Source organism: Emydura macquarii, unplaced genomic scaffold (genome assembly GCF_026122565.2).
Source record: "Emydura macquarii macquarii isolate MOO-44397 ecotype Brisbane River unplaced genomic scaffold, CSIRO-AGI_Emac_v2 contig_3530, whole genome shotgun sequence".
NCBI classification, from domain to species: Eukaryota; Metazoa; Chordata; order Testudines; family Chelidae; genus Emydura; species Emydura macquarii.
In genome coordinates, this window is record NW_027133667.1 from 9,157,583 (window position 1) to 9,170,808 (window position 13,226).

General features: G+C 44.2%; 1 protein-coding gene and 2 long non-coding RNA genes across 3 annotated transcripts in view; 2 read left to right on the forward strand and 1 right to left on the reverse strand.

The window, feature by feature from the left end:
• The window catches only part of NINJ2 (ninjurin 2), a 63,172-nt gene that overhangs the window by 10,701 nt on the left and 39,245 nt on the right, over positions 1–13,226 (reverse strand). The window lies entirely within an intron of this gene.
• On the forward strand, positions 705–5,972 carry LOC137145451 (uncharacterized). Its single transcript, XR_010917659.1, has 2 exons — positions 705–778; positions 5,189–5,972. It is a non-coding gene; the product is annotated as an uncharacterized lncRNA (long non-coding RNA).
• LOC137145450 (uncharacterized) lies at positions 1,037–2,232 on the forward strand. The gene is made up of 2 exons (XR_010917658.1): positions 1,037–1,380; positions 1,476–2,232. It is a non-coding gene; the product is annotated as an uncharacterized lncRNA (long non-coding RNA).

Here is a 13,226-nt window from a genome sequence, read left to right on the forward strand (position 1 = left end):
AGGCAGATAAATGTCTATATGCAGGTGAACACACATCAGAAAACATATGCAAACATGCACAGAGAACACCGTACGCATAAATATTTGGGATACCCATAGCACTTCCCAGCTGAGTTTAAAAGTATTTTGTAAACACTTATTGACCCCCCCAAAAAATAACTTTGCAATGTAAGAAAGTATCCTTATCTCCATTTTACAGAGGAAGAAATTGATGCAGGGATTAAAAGCCATATTTTCAAATGCCCTGTCTATTTTTAGATGCCCAATTTTAGACATTTATGGCCTGATTTTTCAGAGATGCTGAGCATCTGCAGCTCCTGCCCGCTTCATACCGCTTCATGTACTATTCAGTAATTCTGAATATCATCTCCAAAGTGAGTAAAGTTTAGGCACTGAAAATAAGAAGCCGCTTTTTAAAATGTTGTCCTGAATAACATGCCTGAATACATACAGGGTCAATGACAGTGTTTGGGAACAAAATCTGGATCACCTGATTTTCCCCCCTCTAGCTAGTAGACCACTCTCCCCGCTCATCCCTTTTCTAACCACTAAAGCGTGTTTTTCTCTGTGACAGGGTAGTCTGCCTCCTTAAGGGTAGTGGGGCATAGGGGTCAGTCCACCCTGTCCTGTGGTGTGGCCCTTTAAGATTTTGAGGGGTCTGATATATAAAAGGAGCTAGGAGATACTAAATAGGCTAGTGGCTGAGGTAATATCTTTATGGACCAATGTCTGCTGGTGGATGAGACAAACGTTGGTGCTATATGGTGTTCTTCTTCAGGTACAGAAAAATGGTAAAAGACAAAAATAGATATTGGGGGGAAGCAGACCAGGGAACAAATAGTGTTTGGGAGGAAATCCCATTACTGTTTTTTTGAGGACTGGGGACCAGGAGTCTTGCAGATTGGGTTAGGCAAGGTTCCCCTCCAACTGGGATAAGCTTTAGGATGGGGAACTGCATATATACTGCCTCCTCCCTCAGAAGAGGAGGGGTTTGTTTATTGAACCATGTGAGCCTGAGAACTAATTGGGGAAAAAAGGGGCCAGCTGAAGGAGAAGCTGGCTAAGGCTCTACAGCTGGCCTAAATTACAACTCCAGCTCCAGGTAGGAAAGCTGAGAACTTCTGCCTTAGAGAGAGACAGAGGGACTAACTGAATTACAACCTTAGCTCCAGGAGGACAGTCAGCAGGGGATTCCTGTCTTGAGGGGTACCAGAAGGATTGTTTGAAATACTCCTGCTTGAGAGAACATGGCATTTCTGGGAGCTGCTTTGAGGAAGTTCCTCTGTAGCTGGTTGGGAATTAGCTCTGATGAGCCATACATCCAAGGTAGAAACAGAAGAATCACTAGACATGTGGAAGATGCTGACAAACAGGAAAAAGGTAGGAGCAGTGGGGAAGGAGTGAAGGATCAGTCCTTGGCTGCCTTTAGAACCCAGAGGAGAGGGCAGGCCTGGTTCTCCATACCTCTCTTCCAGACCAGGAGGGGAAGAAAGTACAGGCTTCAGGAGACAGGCCAAGAATGATGAGCCCCAATGCGGATCAAAGGTCTGGCATGCAGGCCGGTAGACTTTGGGTTTTCCTGTTTTGGACTTTCTTGTTAACCCTGGAAGGGGACTGGACTGAGGTGATGGGGCTGGAGGATGAGGCTCTGGATGCTCCACTGTTGCAGAACTGGAGCATGGACAAAGTGATGCTAGACATAACTGCTGCCATGCCGTGGCCTGGTACAAGGAGGTGCTCTGGTAGGAAACATGCCTTGTGCCAGCTCCCTCATCACAGGGATGCATGCCAATGTACATACACTGGGACATGGACAGAGACGTAGAAAGGGTGACGTGCATGGTGCTGGATTATTGGGCCTATACAAGGGCATGCACACACAGCAGTGTGGTCAATAAATAAAACGTAGATTGTAAATGGCTTTAGGTGGGGATTATGGCTTTCTCTGGGTTTTGCACAGCACCAAACATTAGCAGTGTTCAGTAGATAAAAGTAATAATAAACCCTGCCATGCAGGCTATGCACGACAGATGAATTCAGTTCTCAGGGCCCCTTTGCCTCTCTGCTGAGGTTTCCAGTAAGAAGGCCATTTGTAGTGGCTGGTTTCTGTAATATGGGCACCTGTTTTGCTCACTAGGGGTCTAAGCCAAAGCCACTGAAAACAATGGAGGCACTCCCATGCACTTCAATGGGCATTGGGTCAGGCCCAGGCAAAAGGACTGAGATCCCTTTCTGGTGTGTAAAGCCCCTTGGGGGGCCTTAATCATGAACACCTCTCAGGGAGTTCAGATGTATCAGGGGTGGCTTGAGGTGCAGCCCTTCTGGAGTAAGGGAAGTACCTAAATGTAAGGGTCTATTCTTAGTAACCAGATGCTTGAAAGAAAACTCTTACACCAGAAAGGAGCTTTTCAGCAAGCTGACAGCAGCCTGAGGGCTTAGAGCCGGCTTCTCTTCTGCACTGGAAGGTCAGGCAAGTGGCCAGCTGAGATGCCTAGTTTTCTGCTAAGCCCTGTTCAGTTTCTCATGCTCACACCCCCTTTAATTGTAATTCACCTGTTATATCCTGTCTGAGGCTTAGCCTGTAAATTCTCTGGGGCAGGGAATGGTACCTTCCTCTCTGTATCACACCTCGCGCAATAGAGCCCTCATCCCTGATGGTGGTTCCTGAGCACAACTGATATATAAAAAATGGGTCAGGGTGCTAACTAGCTGAAGTTGATGGAGCCCCTCTGACTTACACCCGCTGAGAGTCTGCCTAGTAGCTCATCTTTTTACATCTTACTGTACTGAAGTTAGCCAGGAACAGAAGGTTAAAATGAAAACCTAACACCACACAAAGATGAGGAATTCAGCCTTTGAAATCTCCAGAGTAATGTCTGGAAAGGGATATTTAAGCCTGGGCTGTCTCCCGGCTGTGGTTCACAGAAGAGACCTCTGACTAATTGGAACTCAGAAGAGCAGCCTGGGTGATAATGAAGTAACATAGCTTCACGTAGACTCACACTCCTTTCCTTGCCATTGCCCTCCGGCTGACACTGCAACAGGATTCCACTTCCCAGCTGTCTGGCTGGGTGCTCTCTGCCTGCAGAGACCTGCTTGTTGGATCAAATGTGTGCTTCTGCCTCTCTCTCACTCTTCTTGTCTTTGTCTCACTGTCTGGCCTGCTTGCTCTGCTTCCATTTCTCCCCTTGATCTATCATCCCCTTCCATTTCTTGTTTCCTTGCTCAGTACTTTTCCCCTTTTCTTTTTCACTTCGCCTTCCATTCCTCTTCCTGCCTTTCTCATGTGCAGATCCACATCCATCCCTCTTTTTATCTGTCTCCTGTCCATGGGTGCTCCTTCTATTTCTTTCTCACACATAATGGCACTCTGTCCTGCTGTGCTAGGAGGTTCTCAAATCCATTCAATCTCAGCTGCCACGGATGACTTTTTGTGCTACAGACTAACATAAATAATGGATCACTTAAATAACTGTCCTGTCAAATATATATATTAATCCCCCTAGTTAAATGTATTTACAATAGTGAATTGAAGATCTGCAGGAATCAGCGGGCAGGCAAGCAGGGCTGAGCTGCTACTAAAGATAACTTTAGGTTGTGAGCATCTCCAGAGCGGGGTGCTGGTGGGGGGTGGGTGCTGGTGGGGAAGCCTAGTTCCATAATTCAGAGGAATGAATGGATTGGAGATTCAAGAACAGCTGCGCCCCAGCAATCACCACTTGCTGTTGTGGATTTTTTTTTTTTTTTTTTTTTTGATGTTTGGACAGAAGTAATTGGGTGGAGGAGGAACCTCTTTTAATATGCGGCACACGGGGAGCGCACTGAAAAGGATTAGCCAGAACAACTATTAACAAAGCCAGGATGGAGAGTCTAGAGTATACTCAAGTCACTCCTAGTTAGCACCTGGGGTAGATTTATCCTAGTGGTTGGGAAAGCAAGTAGAGACTAAAACCAGCCATCCAGCTTTGCATGAGAAATTAAAAGTAAGTTAGCAGAGAAAATGAGCTGAGAAAACAATGAAGCACAGCCGGGAGGCACAACAGTAACCATTGCATTGTGCTTACGAAGCTAAAAATGTAAAGATGAATAAATCCCCAGGCTTGAACAGCTTATGCTCTGAAATATTCAGAAAAGCTGTGCCTGAGCTGAGTGGAGCCAGATCCAAAGGTACATGCCTATCATTTTAGTTAAACCCCCTGGCCAGTGTCTGTCTGCCTGTCTGACGTTTGCTTCCAAATTTGGAAGAAGTTCAGATTTGGGTTTTCCGAACTGCTGCTCAGGGTCAGGCCTATTTCTGACATTGCAAGAACACTGAGCTTCTGGTAGCTACTTCAGTAGTTTGCTAAGGTATACTGAGGCAGCATGGCCAGGTGGCTAGGGCACTGGGCTTCAAGTCAGGAGGTCTGGGTTTATTCTGGTCTCTGTCGCTTACTTGCTGTGTGGCCTGGGACATGTCAATTTGCTGCTCTGTGCCTCTGTTTCCCAACTTGTAAAACGAAGTTAATGAGAATGGCTGAGCTTTGTGAAGCCCTGTGAAATATGGCTAAGAAGAGTTATACAAGGGCCAAGTATTATTTCTATTTTCCATACACAATGGACCGAATTCATCTCTTACTTAAGCCCATCGAAGTCAGGGAAGTTCTACAGGTGATACAGCTAAACGGATCTTTGGATCTATAAGGCAAGATCTACTCACTTCAATGGAGCTATGTCAACTTATACCATCTGTGGAGCTGGCCTACTGTCACTTAAAAACAAAAACCAGGTGCTGTTGCCTGTCTAGACTATAATAAGCCCTTAAACAATATATAAATGGTGGTTGTGTGGGGGTTGGTTTGGGGATTTTGTTAAATATTGAATGAAGATAGCAAGCTGGTTAAATGGACAGGTAACTATAATTAGCAATGGGTGGTAGTGTAAGGAAGCTCGTAGTGGGCTGCTACTTTTCAGTGTGGTGTTTAATAACAGGATAAGGAAATAAAGGAAAGGTCATTAGCTTGAGCAGCAGACTGGATTGTCTTTAGAAAGAGAATTTTTTAAAACACATTAGGGGGGTGGTCTAGCAAATGGTGACCACGTTTTTATGTGAGACAATGCAAAGTGTGGCACAGCAATAGATTTTCAAATTAAATTAGTATTAAAGCCTTCCATTAAACCAGCCTGATTGCAGGGCTGTCTTTGTTTCTAGATGTTCTGCTGTGGCGATCGTTATTGAAACGGTCTTGACAAGACTGGAACTGCTGGTCTCTCTGATGTAATCTGTACAAAGGACAAGAAACCCCATGCTTGGCAGGAGGCATAATTCTCCACTGTGTCCATGCAAACACCATCCTATACTCCAGAGCACATCTGTAACATCCATCTGAGCAAGGCTCAAGACTTTGCTTGGTTTAGTTCTTCTGTTGCTGAGTTTGTGCTTTTTGTGGGATCAATTAATACACACGTGTATGTTTATTGTCTGAGTTAGGGTATTGTGCCTGTTCTTGAATTTGTTTTGGCAGGCTGCCCATTTATTAATGACATTTTTAGGTTTTTGTTAAGATTTGAATGGAAGGTTGATCTTGGGGGTTAAGACATTGGACTAGGACTTAAGAAATCTGGGATAAATTCTGAGCTATCAGAATTCCTGCATGACATTGGGCAAGTTGCTTAAACTCTGTGCCTCAGCCCCTCTTTTGTAAAAGGGATAATACTGCTTCTGTTTGTCTTGTCCATCTAAATCAAGAGCTCTTCAAGGCAGGAAATGTCTCCTATTTCATGTATGTACAACATCAAGCACAGTAGGGACCTGGTCTCAGTTACAGCCTCAGATAATAAGATGCAGGTGGGATTGGAGGAATAGACTCCTAAAAGTTTAATTTTCCTATTAAGAAGGATTAATACTTTATTCATGCACAGCACTTACCATTCAAGGTGCTCAAAGCATTTCCCATGTGACCATTATCCCCTTTCCTATAGATGAGAAAACTAAAGAGCAGAGAGGTATTGTGGCAATTGCTCTAGTGAGATTTAAATCTGCAATCCCTGGTTTCTGCGATCACTATTCTAACCCCTGAGCTAAGGAGCCAGGCCCCAAGTCCTTCCACCAGTTGGTTGGTGAAGGCGGAGAAGTGACAAATGACTGAGGAAGATGCAATGAGGGAAGAGATTCCGAGGCAGAGAGTGCTATCCAGGCCCCAGCGACAATTTGGAGTAGAACCCAGGCCGCCTAGTCCTTGGCTAACAGCACTGTTACCTCCCTTGGAGAAAGCAACTTGCGCAACAATATGACGAGAGGGCCCCCAGCAACGAAAAGTAAGTATGATTTTTATTTTGATTTTTTGCCTTAATGTAGCCGGGTGTAACTAATGCACAAATTAGCTGATAGTGTAGTAAGGGTAGGAGATCAAAGATTATTCTGACACTTTGAGATGTGTCCCCAAGCTTCTTAATCGAGCAGAGATTCATTAATTTAAATTCCGTTTCTCTTTTTTTTTTTTTTTTTTTTTGTTCCAATGGACCAAGCAATTGTTTGTTTAGTTGCTGCAGAGCAGGACAATAGGCGACAAGGTTGTATCAAGTAGGGTATTTGAAACAAAATACAGGAAGGTATAATTCCATTGTGCAAGGCTTCGGTAAGATTGGCAACTAGTTATGGGTATATTGGATGCAATCCTGTGCTCCCTGAAGTCAAGGGAAGTTCTGCAGCTGAAGTCAATGGGTGCAGGACGGGCTCATGACCTCAGGTTAGTCACATTTTGGACAGACTGAGGGAGTGATTCGGGTTGGCACTGACGTGCATTGGCACAGCTATGTGGCAAGGAGGGCCAGGACTGGAGTAGAAGTGGGGGTTATGCTGGGCAGGGTTGAGGTGGTAGTTGCTATCTTTCATCCTATGATGCCTAGGGAACATGACTGAGATTGGGACCCCATTGTGCTAGATCTTGTAAGAGAGTCCCTGCCTTAATCTCAGAGGCCAAATAGACAAGACCAATGAAGGCAGGGGGAAAGAATTCTATTCCCAATCTTCAGATGGGATCTGCAGCACAGAGACTTGCCCACAGTCACATAGGAAGTGTCATGGTAGAGCTGGGAGTGGAAGCCAGAATCTGAACAAGCTTCCTCTAAAACATACAGCTTCCTTTAACCGTCGTCCTGAGTTCTCATCCAGTTCCTTCAACCTTTTCTCTCCAGCTTTCCCTTCTTTTCTCTTCATGCTTAATCCTTCCTCCATGACACATGTTCTTCTGTGCAGAGATGTTGTGCTAGGGATGAAATTATGACCTGTGAAATGCTAAGGCTTGCCCTGGAATTCAGCTGTTCAGAGAACTTACATGTTTCTGAACCAACTGGAAAATCCAGGTAGAGCCCTCTCTCTTCTCTGAACTCTCACGCTGAATTGCAATGCAAGATCACTGTAGCAGGATTACCATGACACTCTCCTGTTGTTCCCTAAGTGCTGCTGCTTATGCAGCCTCATCTGTCATAACCAGGATGTGGATGGTCATCCCTAGTGGTCAGAGCTGGAGTTGGGTTGATTGAGGTACTGGGAGGTCAGAGTCCAGGATAGGCCAGAGGGCAAACTGAGAGTCAGGAGGAAGGCAGGGTCAGAAGCCAGTCTGGGATCTCTTGTGAGCAGCATGTGGAGCAGAGACAGGCGGGCAGTCTAAATTGCTACTCAGACAGTTCCCTTTCATGGCTTCCTGGTGTATATATTGGTATCAGTCAATCCGGGAGGTGTTTTGAGGCCGCCACTCCGGTCCTGCTCAGTGGTACTTCCTGTGGAGCCCATCTCCACATGATGCTCCCATGGGAGCCCAGCTTAAGCCTTTTGTGATGGAGGCATTGGGGGTCCTGAACCCCCATGGTTCCAGCAATGTTGGTTCTAACAATCTGTCAGGAGGTCTGCTCTAGAGGACAGTAATGGGGGGGAATAGGATGGGGAGAGAAACAATTTTTCATGTGGAAATATTTTCCTTCCCACCTGGGCAGAGAGAATCTAAATAATATCAACCAGGTGCTTTGGATCAAGCTCTGCTGCTGGACTAGCTTAACTTTCCTTCCCAGAGAATGACCAGTTCCAGTAACAGAACTATTACAACCAAGCAGGTCCCTACTATGCCACAAGAGGGCAGCAGGGCCCAGAAACCTAGCAACACAACTCACCCGTTCACATCCTGAGGCCTTCACTTGTCATCAGTAACAAGAAACTGCAATGAAATATCCTAACTTTTATCTGTCTGCTTGTCCATGGGGAACACTTGAGCTCAGCACAACTGAACATCTATGTGGGTGTCCAACTTCTGGCATGTAAGTTGGAAATCTATTACTCCCGTGTTAAATGGTCACCTGTGAAAAATTTAAGTTGGGATTGTACACTTCTTTATGATGAATAATGAAGGCCAGGAAAGTATTTTTAAGGTGTGGGGGGGGGGGGGGGGGGGACGACACATGTTATGCTTGGGTTTTTCTTAACATTAGAAATGTCAAGTTTGGTCTTTCCTGGTTTTGCTGGTGGATTTCTTGGATGGGTGGCGGAGTTGCTTGTGTTTTTAGAATGTGGCACAAACAGAGCACCTCGCCTTCCAGCCTCCCCCTGTCCCCATGGCAACGGAAAAGACACCTGTAGAAATCTGAGGGAACTAATAGGAGATGCTATGTCATGAACACTGATCAAGTGTAGTTTATGGTACATTATGAATTGAATTGGCATCAGAATGGAAATGGCTACTGGACAGGAATGTCTTACTTCTAAAAAAAAATTACACAAGACTAAGACTGATTTAGACAAAACAGATGAGGGGACTTAGCCACACAATTCCTATTGAAATAATGGCAGTTGTGTGTCTAAATCACTTAGCTGCCTTTGAATATCTTAATCTAAATTCAGACTTCCTAAATAGTAATCCATCAATGTCGTTCTGACAATATTGACTGTACAATGGGCAAAATGCCAGAACAAGTGAGTTATCAGGATCACATGATCTAACATTGGTACTGATAAACAACATTTCTGTTTGTAGTCAAAATTAGATTAAGAAATTAAATTTAGACTGGTCAAGAGTTAACCAGATCGCTAAAAACATGGAGGAAATGAGTACTAAATACGACTTACGTGAAAACCAATGATGGCTAAGGGAAATGGGACAAAACTGTGTTTCAAGGGAAGCCAGTTAAAAATTCTGCAAAGCAGGCCAGTGCCTTATTCACTGAGTGATGCTGTGCATCAGCAGCTAAAGGTACTAGCTAGAAAAGGAAGGAATAACTTGTGCTTTTTGTTCCTGGTTAGTGGGCTGCATCTTTTGTGCACATACTGTATCTAAAACAGGGTGGAATGAAAATTTGTGAGGGAACATTTGGTTACCCATCCTCTAATACGTTACGATTGTATTTGTCCCTGTCTAGTGGCTTGCCCACATGAGGATTGAGTGTATTGTTTTCAGTTAGTCTTTGTTTCAAGTGGTAGAAGCTCATGGGTAGGTCCCAGGTACAAACTTCACTGTCAGGTCAAGCAGGATTGGTTAAATTAAAACAGCTGATCCTCTATAGATCTAGGCTTGACAAGCTGGTCAATTGAAGGGTCAAAGAATGTCTACTGACTGGTCAGGTGGCCACCTATTTGACCACAGTCAAATATTCTGGCAAGAATTCCTTAATGTAAACAGCGGCCTACCTTTTTGACTGCATCACGGTGCAGCTGTGAAAGAAGCTAATATCATTCTGTGATGTATTAACAGACATGCCATAGGTAAGACATGGGGAGGTAATTGCCCCAAACTGGATACAGTGCCAAGAAGTGGGACAACACACTTTAAGCAAGATGTGGACAAACTGGAGACTCCAGAGGAGAGCAACAAAAATGATGAAAGATTAAGGAAACCTGACCTATGAGGAAAGGCTTTTAAAAACACCATAAACACAAAACACTCACTGGGTACGTTTAGTATTGAGAAAAGACTGGAGGGGAACTTTATAACAGTCTTCAAATATGCTAAGGGTTGTTATGAAGAGGACTGTGATCAATTTATTCTCCATATCAACTGCAGGTAGGACCAGTAGCCTGCAACAAGGGAGATGAGGTTAGGTATTAGGAAAACTTTCTAAGTAGAAGGGTAGTTAGGCACCGAAATAGGTTCCAGGGGAGGTTGGAGGTTCCATCTTCGGAGGTTTTTAAGAATAGGTTACACAACCACCTGTCAGGTATGGCCTGGGTTTAGTTGGTCCTGCCTCAGTACAGGGGGATAGCCTAGATGACCTTTTGAGGTCCCTTCCAGCCCTACATTTCTATCAATTTTTTTTACAAAACAATGAAAAAGTTCTTTTATTTGAGTTAAAAATAACTCACTTAAGTAACTTGTCTCTTGCAATTAGGCATAAATATCTATCTTAAACCGATTAGAGACCATAGTCTTCTGGTGGTGGTGGTTTTTTGTTAATGTTCTAATAAATTAATGCTTTAAAATATTTGATTTGTCAACTGACCAATTGGACGGATTTGGACCGTCAAATGCCCAATCCTATATAGGTAAATACCCCCTTCCTAAAAACCAGGATTTGTTTCAGTGTTTGAGGGGAGGGGGAAGGAAGGAGGTCACCAAATGAGATTTGACATCAGCTAATGAGCAGGTGGTGCTGAGTAGTAAATCTAAACAATATGCTATTATCAATGCATCTGAAAGGATGATTTTGCAACAAAATCAGTTATTCTATGCTGTGGCCAATGTACCAGCCGTTGTTCAGAGCATTATGGATTTAGATAACATTGACCCCTTTTAGTCATTATTCTATCTGGATAATAGCTTAGTTCTGGTAGAAACCACAACTGCACTTGTAATTTGAAAGCTGTACTGAGCAGCCTACATGATTAGGGATTGAAATCTATGGGTGGAAAAGTTCAAGAAAGCAAATGTTTGTTTTTATTTCAACACACATTATGTGGTTTATTTAGGATTCAGAACGGATGCTGTAGGGTTTAAAACTGTTAAAATACAGCATCTTTGAGGTAACACCCTGTGAACTTTCCTGATATCAGTGATCTATGAAAAAAGTCATGAGAATAATAAAATGAAACGTAGAATCCTGGAATAAATTGTAATTAGAATATTAAAATTGGTGGTAATTCCAGGAAAGCCAAAGCATTCTAATGATATAATTCCAGTTTGTTTCACTGGATGAAGATGTCACTCAATGTCCGGCTGGGAGAGTTATGTAGGTAGAGTTACCCAACAAGCCAAACTATTCTTCATAAGCTTGTGGTGATGTTTCTAAATGCTCTCTGGCCTCTTACAGTATCCTTCCAAACACCACATAGCCCTGATTTCCTCTCCTCTCCCCTTGCACACCCTGCCCAAACACCATCCTGGTAAAGACTCCCCACTCCTGTCTTCAAGCTAGGTCCTCTGAGCCCCATAGGCTTCTCTGATCTCCACCTGACAAGCCTCATGGGCTATACTTCTTGCTTTCAAAACTAGGCTCTGGCTACACTGACGGCAGCAAAGTCGCTGCCATCAGATCGATTTCTCTGGATCGACTCAGTGGTCAGTGAAGACCTGCTCAGTTGATCCAGAAATCGATGTACTAAGACCACCTTCACAAGTGGCATAGCGCTGCGTCGACGGGAACTGCAGTGCAGTGAAGACGGCTTGCAGAAGAGAAGCAGAGAAGTCGACAGGAGTTACACAAGTTTTTTGCGTAGCTTGCGTAACTCCCGTCAACTGCCGCTGAATCTCGGAGGTAAGTGTAGATAGGGTCTTTGTCACTGTCAGTTTAGGACTATATTGTGCCTAGTCCCAGCTGGAGTGTACCGGAGCCTCTTCCATTCTCACCCCCACCTCTGGAAGGGCCATAAAAGCAACTTCCTCCTGGACCCTGCAGTAGTGTAAATCACTCCAAAATGGGGGAAATGGGTGGGGTGATCCATGGCTATGCCCTCCCCTCTGCAGTGTGCACCAGATGAGAAGGCTGCACTAGGAGCTGAGGGAGGGATTGTGTCTCAGGCATAGTCTCTCCCACAAGTGCAGTTCTATTTAGAGTAATGTCAATGGTCAGATTTTTGTAGTGTTTTAGGACCTAGCCCACCCTTTACCTAAACATCACTTAACTTGATGATGAACAGAGTAGAAGCAATGGCAGAATTGTCCTGCTCTCTGTTTTGGAAGCTATTCATTCTGCCTGGAATGCTCCAACTTGGTATTCAAAGGCAAATCTACTTCTGACCAGGGTCTGATGGGAGAAGGAACGCAAGCATTTGCCAGTATCCCAGAACATATATTATGGAGCTCATGGATAGGAGAGAAAGGGAAGGGAATAGGTTGTCAGACTCATTAAAGGCTCAGAAAAATGGAGCTCTCTAGGTTTGGTATTTCAAGTGTGGTAGGTGCTCTGTGGAAACCTGAAGAGAAAGGTGTTAATTAATCTAGCATCCTGACTGACATTGGCAGGCTATTGAAGAAGCCCTCATGGCTAAATTCCTGTCTATTCCAACACTGTGCAAATATCAGGCATATGTTGAGAGGAAGGACACGTTGACTTCCTGGCTGGCACTGCAGGAGTTCCAGGACTTCGCGGATCACTCCAGCACAGCATGTAAGTCATCCTTGTTATCATGCCATCCATCCTGAAATTCATGTGACAGTAGTAAATGGACCCATGAGAACTGGAGCTAATAGTGTAGAATCCCTGATGCAAGGAACATTCGTTGATTTATCCGTAGTACTTATTTTTAATTTTGTAATAGAAGAATTGTTCATCTGCTCTAAACCACAAACTAATAACTGTTCTCTGCAATGCACGTAGTGGGGACTGGAACGTCTAGTATCATCAGTGGGAACAACTTCTTCATAGCTCTTTGTCTAGGAGTTTTTGTTCCAGGCAACTCTTTGGCAATGCAGCAGAGTGTTAAAGTGGAGCCTATGTGCAACTTCCAATTATCTAGTCCCCTGGAAAGAGGCTGATTGGAAATGTGCAATGAGATTCACTCTGCTGATATATCTGAAGTTCAAAGGGATAGCCCAGGCAGCATTTAAGCAAACTTGTTTTGAACTATGATAGTTCCCACAACACTAAATCAGAGACTCTGTTGAACATTGATCTGACTCAATGCCTGACAGTAGTCCCACTGAAAACTAGGGAAAAGTTTCCATTGACTTCAGTGGGGGGACAGAATCAGGCATTTAATGGATAGTAGTGGTGAGCCCCTGCACATCCTATGACGTCAGTGGGATTTGTGAATACTGGTGCTTCCATGA